At 36.9% G+C, this 20,974-nt stretch overlaps 1 long non-coding RNA gene across 2 annotated transcripts; it reads right to left on the bottom strand.

The window, feature by feature from the left end:
• Positions 1 to 7: 7 nt before the first annotated feature.
• On the bottom strand, positions 8 to 15,304 carry LOC140688874 (uncharacterized). 2 transcript variants are annotated; one of them, XR_012063717.1, is made up of 6 exons: positions 15,152 to 15,304; positions 13,289 to 13,438; positions 8,684 to 8,889; positions 8,155 to 8,223; positions 7,442 to 7,511; positions 8 to 51 (listed from the first exon to the last, which is right to left on the bottom strand). It is a non-coding gene; the product is annotated as an uncharacterized lncRNA (long non-coding RNA). The 2 variants fall into 2 exon arrangements; XR_012063718.1 differs by lacking the exon at positions 8,155 to 8,223.
• Between the last annotated feature and the right edge of the window lie 5,670 nt (positions 15,305 to 20,974).

Genomic DNA, 20,974 nt, shown 5'->3' with positions numbered 1-20,974 from the left:
TGTGTAAAGTGGTTATTACAAGATAATGAATAATCTATAATGGAAAAGAATCTGAAAAAGAATATATATTATATATACTATATATATATATATAAAATATAAGTAACTGAATCATTTTGCTGTACACCTGAAACTAACATAACATAATAACTATACTTCAATAAAAATGGTTAAATAAAAAAAGGTAATTTTTAAGAACTGTTAGAGCTTGAGTGTATACTAGCTTAAGGGTGAAAAACTCCTGGGGGTTGCAGATACAGAAGAGTTCCACACTTTTGTGGGTTTTACCTCCAAGTATGCCAAAAGTTTATCATGGTGAAGAGTCATGAAAAAAATCATCTTTTTTTTTTTTTTGGCAAGGGAAGAGAATAAGCAGTCATTTTGAAATGCACTTCATATATTCTCCATTATAAAAATACACACACATATAATTTCTGGTGAAAAATACTTTACCAGTTACTCATCTCACATAGATGAGAAGTCCAGTTACCCAACTACAGGCCCACATAACTTTCCAAAGGAGGAATAAAGAAACTCTTGTGGAAAATGCATACAAAGGACGCAGGTTCACTAAAAATTAATCATAAGATTATAGAATGCCTCCCTCCCCCATTTCTTATTATCATGCTAACCTAATTTCAGTAAGAGTGAATTACAGCTAATATGGCTGCAAGGCTCAGACCCAACTAAGATGGAGTTCTTACGAATATCTAGAGGCAAGGGAGACAAAAGCAAGACTACCAAAGGGATTTAAGATCCCTGACACCCGTAACTATAGTTAACTTTAAAACAGCTCAATTTCTAGTGAGATTAACATAAAACTTTACACTAGAGGCTTATTTAACTCAGTTCCTATTATCCAATATGTCATGTGTGTCTTTCAACAAAAATGTAGCAGGCATGTTACAGGTAGTAAAGAAATACGATCTGAAGGGGTGAAGATGAGAACCAATGTCAGACATGACAGAGATGGAATCATCAGACAGATAATTTAAAATGTCTCTGATTGACATGTTAAGGAGTCTGAAAAAGTAAATAGCATGGGGAAAAGGGGTACTATAAGCAGAAAGGTGAAAATTTTAAAAAAGAAAAAAATGTTGAAAATCAAAATCACTGAAACAGAAATAAAGTACACCTTTGACAGGCTTACCAATAGTCTTGGTATGGCTAAGCAAAGACTCTAAGAATGTAAAGAAATGTCAGTAGAAACTTCCTAAGTTGAAATGAAATTTTTTTAAAAGAAAAAAAATGACAGAATAAAACACATAAGAACTATGAAATGATTTAAAAAAATAAGATACTGTATTTGTTATGCTGGAAGGAGAATAAAGAAAAAAACAAAACAGGAAGAATATTTAAGACATTAATTGCTTAAAGCTTTCTAAAGTTAAGAACAAAAACCTAACCATAGATTCAGGATAGTCACAGAACATGGAGCAAAGTAAATAACAAAAAACATACACCTAGGCATAATAATACCCAAACTGCAGTCCAAAGACAAAAAGAAAATATTGAAAGAGGCCAGAGGAAAAATTACCTAATCTACAGAGGAAATGGATAAATTTTATGGATAACTGTTCTCAGAAATCATGCAAACAAGAAGAAAGGGGAGAGAAATATTCAAAATGTTAAAAATATCAATCTAGAAATCTATATCCAGGAAAGTATCCTTCAAAAGTGAAGAGGTAATATTTTCTCAAACAAAAGCTGAGGGGATTAATTGACAGAAGATCTGCTCTGGGAGAATTATTAAAAAGATCTTCGGAGAGAAGGGAAATTTTGTAGATGAAACACTTGTATTTACATAAAAAATAAAAGCAAAGCATTGGAAAATAGATCAATAAAGGTAAAATATTTTTTCATTTTCCTATTCTTAAGTGATCTAATAGGAAAAAATGCTAGCTTATTGATTAACACAACTGTCACCTTATGTATTTATATTTTTGTGTGTATTTGAGAACATTTAAGTTCTAATTGTCTACAAAAAAGTACTTGTTTAGCGATAATATTAATGTATTTTGTTATTATAACATGGGAATAAGTGAAATAAATGACATTGATTTGATAAGGGGTAAGAATTCTCTAGTCTAAGGTATCATCACTACCCATGAACAGTATAGTGTTATTTCGGAGTAGAATTAGATACGTTGCAAATGCATATTTCAAACTCCAGGGAAGCCACCAGAAAAAAGTTGTATAACATACATACAACTAATATGCTATAAGGGAGAGAAATTTTTTTAAAAATATACAAACTTCTCAATTAAAACCAGAAAAATAGGAAAAAGAAAAGAAGAAGTGCAATTAAGAGAAACAGTTAAAAATATGGTAGATTTAAGTCAACTATATCAATGACCACTTTCATTGTGAGTGATCTAAATCCACCAATTAAAAAACTAGTTGGAGACTGTCAGGGCGAACTAAACAAAAAAGACCCAATTACATGCAGTCTATAAGAAACTCACTTTGACTATAAAGACACTGATTAGTATCTAATTAAAAAAAAAAGAGAGAGAGAGAAAAGAAGAGAATCAGACAAAGTAGACTTCAGAATAAGGGAAATTATTAGAGATCATGATGGACACTATAAATTGATAAAGAAGTCAGGTGCCTAAGAGGACATAACAATCCTTACTGTGTATGCACACAACAACATAGCTTCAGAATATCTGAGGCAAAAATTGATATTACTGTAAGGAGAAATAAATGAACCCATCATTTCAGATGGATATTTCTATACTTCTCTTCCAGTAATGGATAAATCAAACAGGAAGAAAATCGGTAAGGATATGGTTTACCTAAATAGCACTATTAATCAACTTATCTAATTAACATTATGGAATACTCCATTCAACAACTGCAGCACATTCTTCTCAAACTCACATGGAACATTCGCCAATAGAGAGCATTTCCTGTCCTGTAAAATACATCTTAACTTTAAAAAGAATGGATCATACAGAGTATGTCCTTGTACCATGAGGGACATTTTCTAGAATTCAATAACAGAAAGATAGATGGGAAATCCCCAAATATTTGAAGATTGACCAACACTATTTTAAACAGCATACATGGCTAAAGGATTCTTTATAAAAACGGGAAGACATTTTGAATTAAAAGAAAATGAAATTGCAGTTTATCAAAATGTATGGGATTCAGAGAAAGCAGTGCTTCGAGGGAACTTTATAACATTAAATACACATATTAGAAAAGAAGAAAGATTTAGATTCAACAATCTAAGCTTCTTTCACCTTAGGAATCTGGAGAACAATGAACAATTTAAGCATACAGCCAGCAGAGAAAAAGAAATAATACAAATTAGAGAAGAAAGCAATGACATTGAAATGAAGAAAACAATATAGGAAATTACTAAAACCGAAAGCTGATTCTTTGGAAAGATAAACTATTTCGTAAATCTCTATCTAGACTAATAAAATTAAAAAGAGAAACCACAGGTCTGTAATAGAAGCGGTATTGTCACTGTTGAAGCCATGGACAAAAAAGATGATAAAACAATAATTGGAACAATTCTAGGCCAATAAATTGATAACATATATGAAATAGACCCATTCTTTGTAAGGTAAAGCCACTGAAACTCAAACAAGGATGGATAATTTGAGCAGTCCCATTCCAATATTAAAAGCATTTGAATCAATAGTTTGTAACCATCCAAAATAGAAAGTACCATGCCTGGATTATTTCACACACGAATTCTAACAAACATTTAAAGAAGAAATAATACCAATTATTAATCCTGTTTTCCAGAAAATAGAAGCAGAAGGAATGCTTCTTAACTCATTTTATGAAGTCAGCATTACCTTAACACTAAAACCACATAGAAACATTAAAAGACAAGGAAATCGTAGACCATTATCTCTCAAGAATCTAAATGCAAAAATCCTCAAAAATACTGTAAATTGCATTTGATAATTAATGTTAAAATTAGATAACATAATTAGATTGTATTTATTCTAGGCATTGGCACTATTTGAATATAAATTAATATAATCTACCATGTCAACAGGCTACAGCAAAAAAATTGTATGATCATATAGATTATTACAAAAAGAGCCTTTGCTAATGGATTAAACTAGGAAACATCAGTATGAATTTGTGTTTGTACAGATGGTTATGTATACATAAACTTACAGAAATTCTTATAAACGTGGGTTTGCATACACATATATATTTTCTTGTTCTGTCACATGAGAGAATGCAATGACACTCTGGTAGCAATGAGCACACCTAGTATCCAGATCTTGGTTTCTAATATTATTTTCCAGTAAAAGGAAGCAGGGCTCCTAATAGAAGTGACTTATTCTAGGAATGGGGCGATAAATATATAATATGAGCCTGGAACATCTTGTAGTATCAGAGAATAAGGAATTGCTATTAAAAAAGAGGGAGCCTCATGTCTAAGTGATGCAGGACCAAAGGGAAAGAGCTCTCAAAGGCCACAGCTGGAAAAACTTGAGAAACAAAATTTAAAAGGTAGTATTGGATTATAACTCAACATATAAAATAAATACCCACAACCTATAATTATCTATATAAATGATGACTGAATAAAGTGTTTATATTGGAGAAGATATAAAATTCACTTGCAGAAGAATTCCAAATAATTTATGTGGATACTATGCACTTAATAAAGGGAACAGAAATCCTCATTCCTTAAGTGTGGGCTCCGCAAAGTAACTTCCTTCCAAAGAATAAAGTATGGAAAGGTTAAAAAAAAAATAGAGTGGAGAAACCTGACAAAAAACCACACCAGTCATATGATGGAGACCAATATTGACAGTGACAATGAACATTGAGAGCATGTATTTTGGTGTGATGTGTCGAAAATGGCACTTGACTTCTATGTCCTTTCTTGAAGAAGGGAAAAAAACCCCGCATAATTTCAGTGAAATCATGAGAAAAATATCAGAAATATGCCAAATGAATGGCATCCTAGAAAATACCTGGCCAATACTTTTCAAAACTATCATAGTCTTGAAAACCTGGAAAGTCTGAGAAATTGTCCACAGCCAAGGGGAGCCTAAGGCAACATAAGTAAATGACATTAACTTGTCATATAATAACAGTGGGATCCTGGAAAGGGAAAAGATACTAGGAAAAAAAATTAAGAAACTCTAAAAAGAACAATGGACTTTAGATAATGATAATATATCGATATTGAGTGATTAATTATATCAAATGTATTTTACTAACATCAATGATTCTTCCTGCTGTTGCTGTTGTTCGTTTCTATGGGGTTTTGAAGACCCTAAGGAAGTTGTCCATACTTTGTTGTTTATTATCTATTATAAAGGGACATCTATTGTTCCTCCGGCCTGAGGTAGGAGGACACACAAGCTTGTCCAACTGTGATGGTTTATGATTTTGTTCAGCATAAGGCATAAGGGGAGAGGTAATGCCCTATTATTCATTATTTCTTTCAGGCTTAGATGTACGTTACAGCAAACAGTCCACCTACAGAAAAAAACTCAGCTAGGCACTTTTAGGAAAACTATAGATTTTTGCTCCTGCATTTATGTATCTGAAAAGAGTCTACCTCTTGAACACTGTAGATCATCTAGAGATGCATCTCAGGATTGTCCCAATGTATTGTGATGGCAGGTTTCTCATGTCAGAGGCTATCATTGCCATCTTTGTAAAATACTTCAAGTCTCCCTGAGAAGCAGAAACATTGACTGGAAGCCATATTAGTAATAAACAGTTTCCTGGCTTCTTCTGAACTCGCCATTCCCCAGTGTCCAACCTCCACAAGCACAAGCCTTTTTTTCAGAATACCTTCCTGTGTGTGCTCAATTTTGCATTCAGTGGTTTCGCTGCTGGTTTCACTCAAGTCTATGATCTTAATTACACTCAGATATTCACAAAAGTGAGGCTGCTGTGGCAACACCAGTTGGGGACATATCATAGTAATTTAGTACATAGTTCACAAATCTTGCATCACTGCCCCATCCTCTTCCTGCTGAAGGATGGAAGTTCACAATATAATGTTGCTCTGAGTGAATGAGCGAACGGCCTCTGTCTTCTAAATATGGGCCTTTGTGTGGTAGGAAGGTCACAGATTTATCTCAAGCTCATGAGATTTGGAGGACTTTAGTACAAGAGGAAAATACCCCATTTCTCTTTATTTATGAGTGTCTTTGAACCTAAGAAAGGTCTCATTTGTATACATCTAGATAATATATCTCTATATTTAAGAGTTTCTAAAGCAAGGCAGGAGAATATAACCTTGAAAATAATATAAAATAGCTATGTTGCAAAATGTTGTAAATATTAGTTGAGCACAATGAGACATTTGCTAGGGGCTGAGGAACCAGAAAATTGCAAGCATTTAAGAGAAATATCTCTTACTTTAAATTCACTTGCAGTTCCTGGTGACTGAAAGCTGCTAAAGGAAAGAAGAAAACAGAAGAGCAGCAACGAAATCCCTCAGAAGTTTAATAACCACCCACTGATCGTACACATGAAGAGGACCTCCCCAAACACAAAGCTAAAACGCAAAGGAATCCACTTTATCAAAGCCCCTGACCTTCTGCCCATTCATGGAGGGCAGCCTCTGTGTACCACATTCGGCATCACTTTGCAACGTTGTTTTGTAGAACTTGATTTTCACTTCTTGGAATCAAGTCTTTGTCCCAGCCCCCTCAAAAGGTTTTCCTCATGATTCCTTTCATTCTTAATTGTGTTATCATTAAAAAAAAAACAAACTCACAAAAATTTTTTTGGCAACATGAGATGGAGTATCCTTACATCCTTATGGCCAATCTGGCTCCAGAAATGCTTGCTACCCATTTCCTTTCCTTCCTGGAGGAACCTGGATTTTCAGATGTTAAAAGGACATAAAGTACTTTTACCATGACATGATGCAGAGGTCAGAGGTTTGTTTTTGAGATGATTTTACAACTCCTGCTGCATTGATAAAGGAATCTAGCAGAGTGAGGGAAAGATGGAGGAGTGTGGTATACAGTAAATTTGGAAATTAAATACTCTTGGCACCTGTTTCCAAAGGCATATAGTTGAAGTTAATATTTAATCTTGTTTCTATATAGGCTATGTTTTGGTAAGACATAGTATATACGTAGGTAAGGATGAAGGCAGTAGAACTGAATTGGGTTCTCAGGAGAATCCAAACCTGCTGACACCTTGATCTTGGACTTCTAGCCTCCAGAACTATGGGAAAATAAATTTCTGTTGTTTAAGCCACTCAACTTGTGGTATTTCATTACGGAAGACTTAACACATTAATATAATACCTAAAATAGAGTTACCAAGTAAGATATAGACTGTCCAACCAAATTTGAATATTAAACAATGTTTTTGTTTGTTTCTTTAAGTACAAGGATGCCCCACACAATATTTAGGACATTCTTCTACTACCAAAAGAGATCACTGTTTCTATTAAATTGAAATTTAACTAAGTATTCTATACCTTTTTGTGAAATCTGGCCACAAAACCTATGCGATATGGAGAAGGCTGCACAGAAGAGGTGCCATTTGAACTGGAAAAACAAAAGATAAATAATTATTTTGGCATAGTTAGAAATGCATTGAGTCCAGAGAAATCAACAATGAGCAGACCCCAATGGAAAGTTTCAACAATTTTCCCCACTGTGTTTGTACTGTAGCAAGTTTCACAGCCCATACCATTTTAAGTGTTTAGAAATGACAATTTAATTAGATATGGAAGATCTAATTGCCATCTATCATTCAATGGTTTCTAAACCTGGGAGCATTAAAAAACACATCAGTTGTGGGGGACTTAGCCAGAGTGATGGATCACTAATGTAATGTGAGAAAGAACAGCTAGTAAACTCAATCTAAGCATGTCCTACATCTGCAAACCAAACTGGGCAGGCTAAGATCTGTTCCATGGAAAGTTTCGCTACAATTGAACCTGAACCCTCGATACACCCTCTGCTAAAGAGAAGGCTGTGTTGTAATGGCCCCATAGGAACCATCTTACAGCTCTATTTTATATAACACTGTATCAGAAACTCTTTAACAGTTTCTTAACAGGCTGAATTTATGTGTGTGTGTATAAATACAATCACATGTGTTTTCCCTTAACCAAATGCTAGAATAATCATAATGCCAGGTCCGTTAGGTTAGAGACACAAAAATAAACAAAGCATGAATTTTTACTTGCACGTTTACAACTTCTGTTCTTTGGTAGTGGAGGAACTCCTGAGTCTTGATAATGAAAGCCACATGCTGTGGACACAGGACACAATTCAAAATAAATGTTGCCAACCCAGTGTCTGTTCAACCATAGTTACTGCTTGCAGAGTTTACTCTTAAAGACTATTTTATAGCATATATTAAAATTCAAGGGAGGTCAACTGGTAGAAAGGAAAATGCCAATAACTGTTCTTGTTGGAAGATAAAATAATTGGCCAACAGTAATGAATGTATAAATATCTAAATCTGTTTTTCAAAGACATTGGGCTGACTGAGGGAACATTATGACTCAACATCTGGAGGATGAGTAACAGCAGGGGTCACAAGACGAGACCAGAGAGAAGGGAATTAGGAGGGAATTCAAGTTGAGTTTGAGTTAAAGGGATCCACGTAGACAGCCACACCCAAAAACCGGGACTCATCAGGGTCACTCACATTGGCCTGGCACGGTCACTTAGACGTCTCCCTTCCTTTAGTGATGAACTAAACTTACCATCTTTGAAAGAGACCTCTTGACCCAAGAGAGACGGCTAAGGCTTCCGATCACAGTGACCTGCTTACTTGGCCATAGGAATGAGTATGAGAACCAGGCAAGTCAATCAGAATAACCCATCTTAGTGGCCACACGTTTGATGCAGGGATGGCAAAGGATAGATGCCAGGTCAATCAAACATCTCCTGGGATTTTTTTGTATGGTTCCTGGAAGAAAGAAGGCATTTTTCCCTGCAGTAGCAAGTTGTAAGACTGTGACCTCAGAGCTATCAGTGACTATGTTCCCTGCCACGTGCAGAGCCCTGAAAGATTGAGGCCACCATGCATTCAGAATATGGAAAAATGAATGCCTAAAGTCTATGTCACTCTCTCTCCCTCTTCCTCTGTATCTGTCTGTCTCTTCTTGCACACACACACACACACACACACAATTGGTGAATCTTATTTGGTTGCCCTTGTTGCTGGCTCTCCCATTGTGTGGGTGTGTCTCTGTGTGTGTCTGGCTTGGTTAAATGGGCCAATCATTTCCCCTTTTTGCTTGAATGGGTTTGAGTTTGAGTCTGCCAATACCAACAAAGAGAAGTACTGACTGATTATGAGCACTGGCTTTACTTGTATGTGGCCATGGATTTACTTGAACTTTGCCACAAGCCATTCTCGTTGACCTACAGTTATTACAAGGAAGGAAAAGCTTGTCTTGATAGCTGTCCTTCTGCATTTGGGATCATTTCTCCTTGAGCTTCTACCTTTAGCTCCAGTAAAACAGAACATACCATTGCAGGATTCAGATGAAGAATGGATATTCAACGAACTGCAGATTATTCTTTCTAAAACATTGCCCTGCAAAACTGGGCCTGTCTGTTTGTGTTCTCTTAAGGATGCTTGGAATATTATCATATTTGGATCATTGCTCAAGCTTCAGTTACTACCCTGAAATTTACTCTTTCCTCCTTTCCTCTTGATGGAAAACTTTCTAGCTTTCAGCATCTTTCTCAAGGCTTCCCAAAGCAAGGAGTTCTTTTGACTCAAGCCTTATCAGTTGCTTACCTTTGAAGGATATTATGTCCTATATATCTCCTTCAATTAAGCTAAATAGGTACCACTTTTCATAAACGGAGAGAGGAATAACTCATACTGTTTTAAAGCTAGCCTCTAAAACTTTTTTTCCCCCATGGAGATTATTGTGCATTTGAAACGTAAGTGAAGATGTGATGGAGGAGGAATATTCACATAGACCGTAAGAGATAGTAATCCAACAGGATAAATGCTCTAACATCCTGTTTTTCTTTAGGAATGACAGAGGCCATTGAAGTGGAAGGTGAGATGGAGTGGAGAAAAATATACATTTATCTGTAACCACTTCTTGTATTTTCCATGGCTTATAGGATGCCATGCCTCCTTGGTCTTGACTCTCCATGAGTTTGATCCGAGACTGAAACACTGTTTTTTTTTCATTTTAAATTAAATTTATTTTTTAAGGATTTCTGCCTTTTGTGAATGCAATTAGACCTTCCAGGACATCTGTCAGTCAGGACGGCTAATGGCATTTCCAAGGCACACTCACCGAACAGGAATCTTAATCTCAGGCAGCACCTTAGGGGTTTCATGGAAGCAAGAGAAAGTCCTGCTTATCTGGATCTGGTAGTTTGAGAGAACTGGCTGTCCTGCTGCAGTTAGAAGCAGCTTCTCGCACAGAACTCAGCAATTATCCTCTCAGCCTGGGTGAGAGATGGTAGGAAAGCATTCTCCTAGGCCCAGGATCTCGGCTTTCACATCCACGAAGACATGTCTCATCAGGCTCCTTTGCGTATTCATAGTTCAACATGTTTCAGTGTTATTGAGGGGTTGGATCAGACCCCTTCTGCCTCAGTCTGACCTTGCATCTTTTTCTATGCAGCTTCAACCTCCCTCCACCACGCTCCAGTTAAACAAGCAAGTAGAATAGAGTTAAACAAATAGGATTTGTAATATTCTATTGCTTGAGACAGACATACACACACATGCACACACACGCACATATTTAGACTCTCGCTCAGCTCTGGGGGAATAATGCAGTGCAGAAAATCCTGGAAACTTAGGAAAACCCAAACAAACAAACACTGCTTATAATTCTTGTGCCAAGTCTTAACTTCAAGGCTTCTGCTACTTAGTTGGAACTCTGTTGACATTATCCAGACTTAGCCCTGATGCATACGCTACTTTCTTACGTTGCTGATATCTCCAACCTGCTTCATGACTATAACCAGCTAAGACCTCAGCTGTAAGGCTGAACGCCTACAATTTCTGACAGTTGCATATAACATAACAGGGAGTCCTACAAACACCAAACACACACACACACAATCTTACTATATTTCATCAACATTACAAATTGATTATTTTTTGGTGGGCTGCATAAAAGTTACACACATTTAAATTTTAAATATATTTTCCCACTCTTTTGAAGAAGCTCTAGCACAAGTTTATGCATAAAATGGCATATGAGTTCCATGTGACAGTCTCAGTCTTGGCTGTAGCCTCTTGACATCCAAAGACTAAAGTGTCTTGAGAAGTTGACATTTATGGGCAGAATCACAGGGACACGCAGCTTCTCATAACCCACAAGATTCATGTTTGACAGCTTTATGATGGACATAATTTTGAGACACAGAGAACACCAGTGCTTTGGTTTCATTTCCTTTTTGTTTAAGTGTACAGTTATTTTTTCCCTAATAATTGAAGTACCTACCAATGGAAATAAAAAAGAAATATCTGAAATCTGAACCAAAATGTCATGATACATGTCATTTGCTGTCTAAGTGAAGGCCCTTCATGAAGTATTGATCATGCATGCCAACCCCTCTGGCCTAATGGAAATATGATATATTCCTAAGATTTGGCAGTTTCTACCCTCTGAAATGTTTTGCCTGGTATGTGAGACATTGTGCTCTGTTCTATTACATACTAACATAATAAATTCTTATTTCAAAGCTACATCCACTATACATCTTCTGAAGACAAAAGAAATTTAGGCATTTAACTATAAGTAGCTACTGGTGTCGGTGACTTGGTCAGCCTTGCAATAGATGGGTGGATACAAATAAGCAAAGCTAAGCTGGTAAATCCCTAGGCAATGCTGAATTATCTGAACTTGCTCCTGATCCACCAGCTGGAATGTTTGTGTTGATATGAATTGTAAGAAGCACCCTGATTGTTTTTCAAAGCCACAATGTAAAAAGAAAAAAGCAGAAATATGTGTCATAGAAGCAAAGAAATGATAGATCAAAAAAAGTTCACACATCTGTATTCCTATAAATATTAACCTAGAGTTTCCCCAAATTATTCTGGTCTGTTGCTATGAACTGGGGAGTTTTTGCATGTATAACGAGGGAGTATCTATATAGGATTAAGACGGTAGCAAAAGCAAAGCATAGGTGAAAAAGGGACCTATGTGCAGAGACTCATGAACTGAGTAGGAGCCAAGCAGACTGTGTTCTAGGCAGAAGATCATCAGGGGTAAATGCTGTGGGATGGAAATGAATGCGGCATCTTCCAGAAGTGAAATAGAGACCCTGTGGCTAAGAGTTTTTGGAGCAGAGAGTGACAGTCATTTAGGTTAAAGAAGGAATTGTAGCCTTCAAGACCATATTCTGCATATTCCAGTTTTCATTGGGAATCCCTGAACATATTCGACTTGATCAGATTTATGAAAAAAAGAATAAAAATCCTCCGAGAAAGTCAGCAAGACCCATATCAAGATTTTATCTGTGTGTGTGTGTGTGTGTGTGTGTTTCCTCTTCTCTGCTTCAGTCCTCAAGTCCCAGGAAGGTTACTTCTGTGAATGAGACCCAGAAAACACAAAATGATAATCTAGAATAAACTCACCTCGAGAACTCAGGCTAATCCATGTAATCTTCGACTAGAAGCTCCTCAAGTGAAAGCATACTCATGTTTCATCTGGTTTCAGATCTTTCGTTTGAAATCACGGATATGCGATTGCTGTGTTTGGGCATGTCTTTGAATATTCCAAAGGAAAGCAACATGGAGAAACACAGCATCTGATCTTGGGTACCATCTGTGCCTGGGGAGTAAGGAACTAAGGTAACTACTGGTTGAATTATTTCAGGAGGGTCTCCAGTGACACAGTTTGGAATAATCTGACTTGGAGTCGGGGTGGGGGGGGGACACTGCACAGCTGATGAGTCAGTCTCAGGGTCAAAATCCAACTGAACTCTCGCTTTCGGGGTACACGTAGCCCACTGCTAGGAGAATACACGAGGACGGCTGGACTTTGGTCTGTCAAGGCTAACAGTGCACTTATTCTGAAAAGGACATGCATTATGGGGACTCTGTGCCTCTAAACATCTGATTGTGAAGGTGAGGTGTCAATGCTGCCATGCTTGGTCCCCAGTCACCTTACCTGTGAACTTAGCATCTGAGTTTTTCCTGTCCTACAAAATTCCAAGCCAAGGACCACATCTATACCTCAAATCCTAATTTTTAATTAAAATTTACTTCTTTCTTAACATTATGTCATAAGTCTGACCCCTTAGTAGTTAGTAGCCTTCATTAACTTTTTTTTTTAAGAAAGCTCATCTTGAGTCAAGATGTAAAGAAATACACTCACCTATGTACGGTATAGTGTTTTCTCTAAACTCACATGGTTTTTTAATAACTTCTTGACTTAACCTTGATTTTCTTTCCAATGCTAAGGAGAAAAACACCTTCAGCTACTTTTTCACGAGGACAATTATTCAGGATCTCCTTGTACATGCTGCTGTAGGAAGAAAATGAAGAGAGTTAAATAGGCACTCGCACTGACCTTGAGTAGTTTATGATCTAAGTAGAACATTATGATGCAGAAATATATCTTCAGGGAACACATTAGAGACCTTACATTACTTACGTGTTTAAATTATGTGCAGGCAAAAAAGGGAAGGGAATTTAATTCTGTGATGAAGAAGGGAAGAATTTCAGTTTGAGGGAAAGTATCAAAGATTAGTGATGAGCTCGAGAAGACTATTCGAAGGATAAGCTATCTCAGATGTGTCTTTCTAGAAAGGAGTCTCAGTGAATTGAGTCTAGGATTTTTAAGCATGAGGATTTATTGTAAGAGAAGTCTTGGTGGCAAATACCAGATACGTGAATGATGTTGTCTGTGAATATATTTGCCTAGAAAACATGTTAGGATTGATGATAAAGTATACATGTTTAGTTGTTCATAGAAATAAATAATGGAGAGGAACTGTATGGGTTTGGGTCGGCTATGGAAATATTTACTTGGGAGTCTAAATTTGAACTACATGTTAAAGGAGATGTAGAAATGGATCAATGTAGAAAATAGGGAGGAATTATGAAATAAGATAATAAAAGAGGAGATATATTTGGGGAGATTTATTGAACATGTAAATTTGGGCCAGGTGATAAAAGATCTGTAAATGTTACAGAGCAAGTCTGCACAACTGTCTTCCATCAAAGTAAAAAAATCTGGAAAGCAGACGGCAAGTATGTCATTGGAGCCATTTCATTTTTCTGGTCTGGGAGCCAACTTGCCTGTAAGCCCTCAATCATCTTCTACTTCCTTTCTGTCCCCCGTGCTCCCACTTCCCTTCCTCCATGAAGTGTGTTTTCTTCAAGTTGGACATAATATGCCTATGTTCTGCATTACAGAATACATCCTGATTTGTATCTTGCTTCCAAAACACCGTCATAGACAGACTCAAACTGTGACAGTCATCAACAAATACCCTACAGATTCACCCAAATAAGACTGGGTGGAAGAGCTAAGGTCAAACCTCTGTTTTCACCGTAATTGACCTAGTCCTATCCAAAGAAAGATGCTCTGTGATGTGCATCTGGAATTCCTTTAACTCAGATCCTTTAAACCTAAAGAACAAACAGACATTCAAATGCAATTTCCAATCCTTCACATTCATTAAATTACCTTTCTCTTTTTAAGCTCAACTCAACCCTTCTTCTTGTAAAGAGAGTCCACTGAATATTTTTATCTGACAACTATAAATCCCTTCTCTGAAAATCCTTATCTGAATTCCTGAGTCTCTTCTTCTCAGAACTTTGAATTATACAGATAGGTCGTGCTTAGAGAAGTACCTGAGCCTTAATCTTTTCTGTCTCTTCCTTAACTGTAGTCTGCACACAAGAAAGAGATTGTTAATATATTAATAATAATCAGACTCATTCAGCTCTCTGAACTCTCCATCCCAGCTTTTAGTAATTGGAATCATCTTGATATGAATCCTGAACCACACCGGCCCATGGGTTAAGTGTGGTTGACATCATTCCTCAAACTCACTGCCTTTGGGAAAATGGCACCACATTTTCTGCCTTGTGAATGAGGCTGATAATTTCTGTGCCTTCTTTCCCCTTTCATTTACTTCAGGAAAAATGCAGGCTAAGGACTGAAACTCTTTGAACTGCCTGGAAGAAAAATCTTACTTAAATCCTTCGTATTATTAACCAAACTCCAAACCTGAAAGGCTTAGTTTTGCTTTGAAACTTCAAATCCGTCACATTGTTGAAGAGTTTGGGCTTGACAAATCACATCCTTCCCAGCTCTCATGCTTAACAGCTCCCGATCCTGCTAAGGTTGCGGGGAACATGACAGGAGCAGGACTGAGGAAGAAGTTGGCGTGAGTGTTCTGGGGGGCGGAATTCAAATTCCTCAAATATTCTAGAACTTTAGTTTCATCTTAGAAAGAAAGTACATAAATGGTTGAACAGGGAAAGTGGTTGGCGTACTGTAGCAAGAATAAAACTATTAACAGTGTTTAACAACCTGCATTTGTATTACTTAAACCTAATGAAAGAGTTAAATAGATGTGTAAGTAGAAATTAAAAAAAAATTCCTAGAGAAAATAAAAGTAAAGCAAAATTGAATTATTCTGTTTATGAAATGATCAGTGCTGTTGATTCCAACAATTTCTATTATTTTAAAGTGTGGGCTTGTGCTGTGATATTAACTTCCTGCCTCTACCATCTCCTCTCAGTGTTTTGAAGAAGAGCGAAGGTGTCATCTACAAAAATGAAAGCAGTATTATGCCCATCTTCTCCTTCAACTTACGTATGGAGAGATGGGTAGAATGACTCTGAAGGTTTACCCATGACAGGAGAGGAGACATAAAAGTTTGATGACAAAGTAATTTTAAGAAATTAACTTTGGTTAATTTATCTGACCTTGTGTTAGGAGGTGTAGCTGTGCTGAGTCCACAGAGAGCTGCAGCCAAGCAGTGCCTTGCTCGGCCAGTGGCTCTTAAGCAAATGCGGTGGTTTGCGATGACTTCTCTTTCCTTCCTCTGAATAGGGTGGTAACGTCCCCTTTTCTTACTTTTCCTGTCTCAGTATACGTCTGCTGTTCACCTGGAAATATCGATGTTTGTCTCTCTCTCTCTCTTGCTAACTGGAAAACTGAGAGGATAAGAATCAATTCAACCACGGATTTCTCCACCCACTGAACTCATAACATTTTATGAATCCAGGTGTCAGGCATAGATGTGAAAATTTTAGGGAATAAATATTGAAATATTAAAAGTGGAATGACCTTATACGATTTAACATTGCTCCCTGGCAGGAATTGCTATACCAACTGCTGAGCAAGAACTTTCTCTGTTCTACCATGTTTTATGAAAATTTTTTAATCCAACTGTATCACTTTCTGAAGTTCCCAGTCATCTGTGCTCTCATTACTATTTTGAATCTCTCCTGCAATATTTCATATTATGAACATTTAAGTGTTCATTCAACAGTCTTCACTCATTGCTGGCTCTATGCTAAGCACCGGGAACAATCTTACAGGTATAATGGTGGGAAAAAAGCAATCGTATTCCCTACCTTCATAGGACTTACAGTTAAGTGCAAAAAACAGAACTTAACAGATTACACATACTATATGTGAATTTAGTGCTTCAAAAATGCATCATACAATGAAAGTGTTCTACTTCGTCAATGCTCAGTATGCTTTACATGAGGAAGTAATTAAACCGGGGACTAATAGGAAGAGTATGTGATACTTATGAAATCCAGGTGAGAGTGGGAGAGAAGTAGAAAATATTTCAGGAAGAGTAGGGTAGTCAGATTTGTCAAATAAGAATACAGGACATATTTCTGCTTCTGGAAAGATGAAATAGACAACCAAAACCCCTGGTTATTATATATAAAATAAATATAAGAAGACTAAAATGTAGAGAGAAGAAGTGAGGCTGGATAAGACCTCACAACCCAGAGAAAAACAGACCAATATCTCTCATGAACACCAGTGCAGAAATCCTCAAAAAATAGCCAGTTAAATCCAACAGCATATAAAATAATTATCTACCGTGACCAAGTGAAGTTTATTCCTTAAATACAAGGCAGGTTCAATGTTCAAATTAAATAAGTTTAATCCACCATACTGGCAGGACTGATGAAGAAATAGTTATGATCATATCAATTAATACATGAAAAGCATTTGGAAGAATTCAACATACAGTTTATGATAAAGACTCACATGAAGTAGGAATAGAGGGGGACTTTCATAACGTGATAAAGAATATCTACAAAATAGCTGTAGCTAAAGTTATACTTACAGTAAAAGTCTATTTCCTCCCTAAGATCAGGAACAAGAGCCAAGGATATGTCTTCCCACCACTGTTATTCAACATAATTCTGGAAGTTCTGGGCAATGCCATGAGGCAAATATACAAATACATAAATTAAAGAAAAGAAAGAAGAAATAAAGCTGTCCATGTTTGCAGAGAACACGATCATTTATGGAGAAAATGCCAATAATACAACAAAAAAACCCCAGAAAATGAAAGAAAAAGAAGAAAATAATTCTTGATCTACTAAGTGGGTTCAGCAAGGTCACAAAATATAACATAAACACACTGAAATCAATTAAACTTGTGTATACTGGCAACAATCACACAGCCACCATATTTGATTTTAATTACAATTACTCAAAAGATGCATTTTTCAAGCATCTGTCTCACAAAATACATACAGGACTTGTATGCTGAGAATGGTACAATGTTAATGAAATGAGTCAAAGACTTAAGCAAAGAGAGAGATATACTGTATTTATGGATTGAATGCCCCAACATAGTACACATTGCAATTCTTTTTAAATTGATATACAGGTTTAACAAAATTTTTATAAAATTATAGCAAGGTTTATTTTTGTTGATGTACACAGCATTATTCTAAAATTTCTTTGGAAAGGCAAAGAAACTAGAGTAGCTAAAATTTTTGAGAAAAAAGGAATTGAAGTAGGATAAATCAATGTACTCAGTTACACAGCCATCAGTATTGCGTGGTATTGGTGAAAGGCTGAGCACGTAGATCAATGGAACAGAGGAGGGAACACAGAAATAAACACAAACATATATATCCAACTAATATATATGTCAAATTCAAGATCTAGATACATGTCAAGTGCAATACATATATTTATCTACGTTGTTGTGTGTGTGTGTGTGTGTATCTCACAGCAATTAAATAAAGGAAAAACAGTCATTTTAGTAAATGGTGCTGGAGAAATTAGGCACCCAAAGGCAAAATTGCTAAACCTTGACCTAGTCTTACACTTTATACAAAAATTATCCTAAAACAGATCACAGATGTAAATGTAAATCGTAGAACCTTAAAACTTTTAGAAAAAAAAAATTAGGAAAAGGTCTTCCGTATCTAGAGCTAGACAAAGAGTTCCCAGACTTGACATTAAAAACATGATCCACAAAAAGAAACGCTGATCCATTTGACTGCATCCAAATTAAACCCTTTGTTCTGTGAATGATCCTGTTAAGAGGATGAAAAGACAAGCTGTTGAGTGGGGGGAAAAAAAAATAGGTGCAAACTAAATCTCTGACAAAGAACTACTATGTAGAATATATAAAGAAGCCTCAAAACTCAGCAGTAAATAAACAATCTAATCAGAAAATGGGCAAAGGAACAGATGTTTTAGCAAAGAGGACATGAAGATGACACATAAGCGCAGGACAATTTCCGCAACATTAGCTACTAGGGACGTGGAAAGTTAAAACCACAGTGTGAGTGGCAAAAATTAAAAAAAAAAAAATAGTGACACCACCAAATGACAGAGAGTGGCAGATATAAAATGGTCCAGCCACTCTTTAAAACAATTTGGAAGTTTCTTAAAAAGCTGATAAACACCTCTACTGAGATTCAGCAATGATAATTACGTTCCCAGTTGTTTATCCCGGAGAAATGAAGACACGCACGTGTAAACACTCACACCCAAATGTTTGTAGTATCCCTGTTTGTAACGGCCCCAAACTGGGGGCAACCCAGATGCCCTTCGAGGCATGAACAATTAAACGGCGATATGTTCATATCATGGGATACTATTCAGCGACAAAATGCCACACAACACACAGCACACATACACACAACAACCTAGGTAAATCTCCAGAGGATTTTGCTGTGCGAAGAAAGCCGATTACAAAAGACTACGTGCTGTATGATTCAATTTATATAGCGCCGAAGAAATCACAAAATTATAGAAGTAGAGAATGGATGATTGGTTGCTTAGAGTTAGGAAGGGGGTTGGGTGGGAGGAGTGGGAGTGTGGCTACAAAAAAGGGCAACATAACAGATCCTAGTGGTGACAGAAATGTTCTGTATCCTGACTGTGTTGTCAATATCTCGGCTGTGTTATTATAATTTTGAAAGATGTTATTATTGGAGGAAACTGAGCTTACAAGAGATCTTGCTGTTTTATTTCGTATACTTTCCAATATATCTAAAATTATCTCAAAATACAATATTTAATTAAAAAATATACGATGCCCAATTGAATCTGAATATTGCATGGGGCAAAAGAATGCTGTTTGTGTGAAATTCAAATTTGACCTGGTGTTTTATATTTTAGCTGGCATCCCTGGGGCAGAAGAAATCGCGTGTGCAATGTTCCTGTGGCATGGAGACCACGGTACATTGAGGAGTAAAAGTGTGGGCGTGTTCAGGGCACAGCAAACCAGATAGGATGTGTTTAGGTGAGCTGTTTAATCTCCTAGACACAACCTCTGCTTTGAGGCTGGAGTATGTGATTCAGGCCGTACACCTGATCAGTGTTCTTTCCAGTACAGTCCCTCACAGAGAAGAGAGAGACGCATGTATGTTTATACAAATGCGGCATTTCTTCCAATAAAATAGTTGATGGACAAACCTCTAGGTCTTCCTTCCCACTTTCTCTCTCTCTCCCTCATTTTTGCTCTTACCCTCTCCTCGAATCCTATAAAGCAACATGCAATGTGCCAGCAGGACTTCAAATTAAAGCAAAAGCTTGGTTTAAAAAGTAATAATTTCCATTTTATTCCAGCTTATGCCTTATGAATTATTTATTCCTGCTATAATATTCCAAGAGTTCTCTCTTCCTCCAGTGGTTTGTAAACACCCCTTTCCGAGCTCCAGTTTGACCCCGAGCATTCTGGAAGATGAGTCATCTGGACTCACTGCCTCTAGCTTGCTTGCAGAGTGGTCTCCTCCTGTTCACGAATCTGTCCCTCCAGTCTGGGAATTCTACAAAGAATATATATGCAAAGGTGGCTAGCACTTGAAAGCCCTACAGGAGAAAAAAAAAGACTATTTAGGGCTTTTACTGTAAGAAAAGGAGCGGGTTTGCTTACTGGACGACACTGTAAGGCAGATTCTGGAACGCAGAGGCATCTTCGGCTGCTGTTCGTGTTGCAGGTGGCTGGCGTGTTCTTGTCCTCTCAGCAGTGCAAGGCACAAAATGTCATGTCAACACCATCAAGAATGAGACCTTGCTTTATCAGTCATCTCTGCCCCTCTTGAGTCTGTTCTGGGTATTGTGTGTCCCAGGTATCTCTCCTATCAATTCATCTGGGTCTTTCTTTTGTGAGAGCAACTTTCTTTTCTCTGAGCTATTGCTCGCCTAGAATTTTTGTAATAAACTTGAATCAAAATGAACAATCTGTAAAAGAAAACAAAATGAAATGACAATGCATTGTACCTTCTCGTTTTTAAGTCATGCAAGTAATGAAAAGGGAGTGATAGTATATTCTGTGCAGTGTTATGGCGCTGCATTGTTACAGAGTCACACAAAGGGGCCCTACAGGACTTGGGAGGCAGGGGTCCAGTGGGAGCTGTGGACATTTTGCACTGTTTGGTATTATAACTATTCTGGAAAGTTTACAGTGGGGTGACCAGACGTCTTTGCCTCTAGCACATGGCCACAAATAAACAGAGAAGATAAATAGAAACATCTTTCTCCCTTCACCCTGCCAGCCAACCACAAGGAGCAAGTCTTCTTTCCTTATTAACTCTTGGTATGGAC

Source organism: Vicugna pacos, chromosome 24, assembly GCF_048564905.1.
Source record: "Vicugna pacos chromosome 24, VicPac4, whole genome shotgun sequence".
Taxonomy (NCBI): Eukaryota; Metazoa; Chordata; class Mammalia; order Artiodactyla; family Camelidae; genus Vicugna; species Vicugna pacos.
Note: the sequence above shows the minus strand (reverse complement) of the source record. Positions and strands in the feature narration are given on the sequence as shown.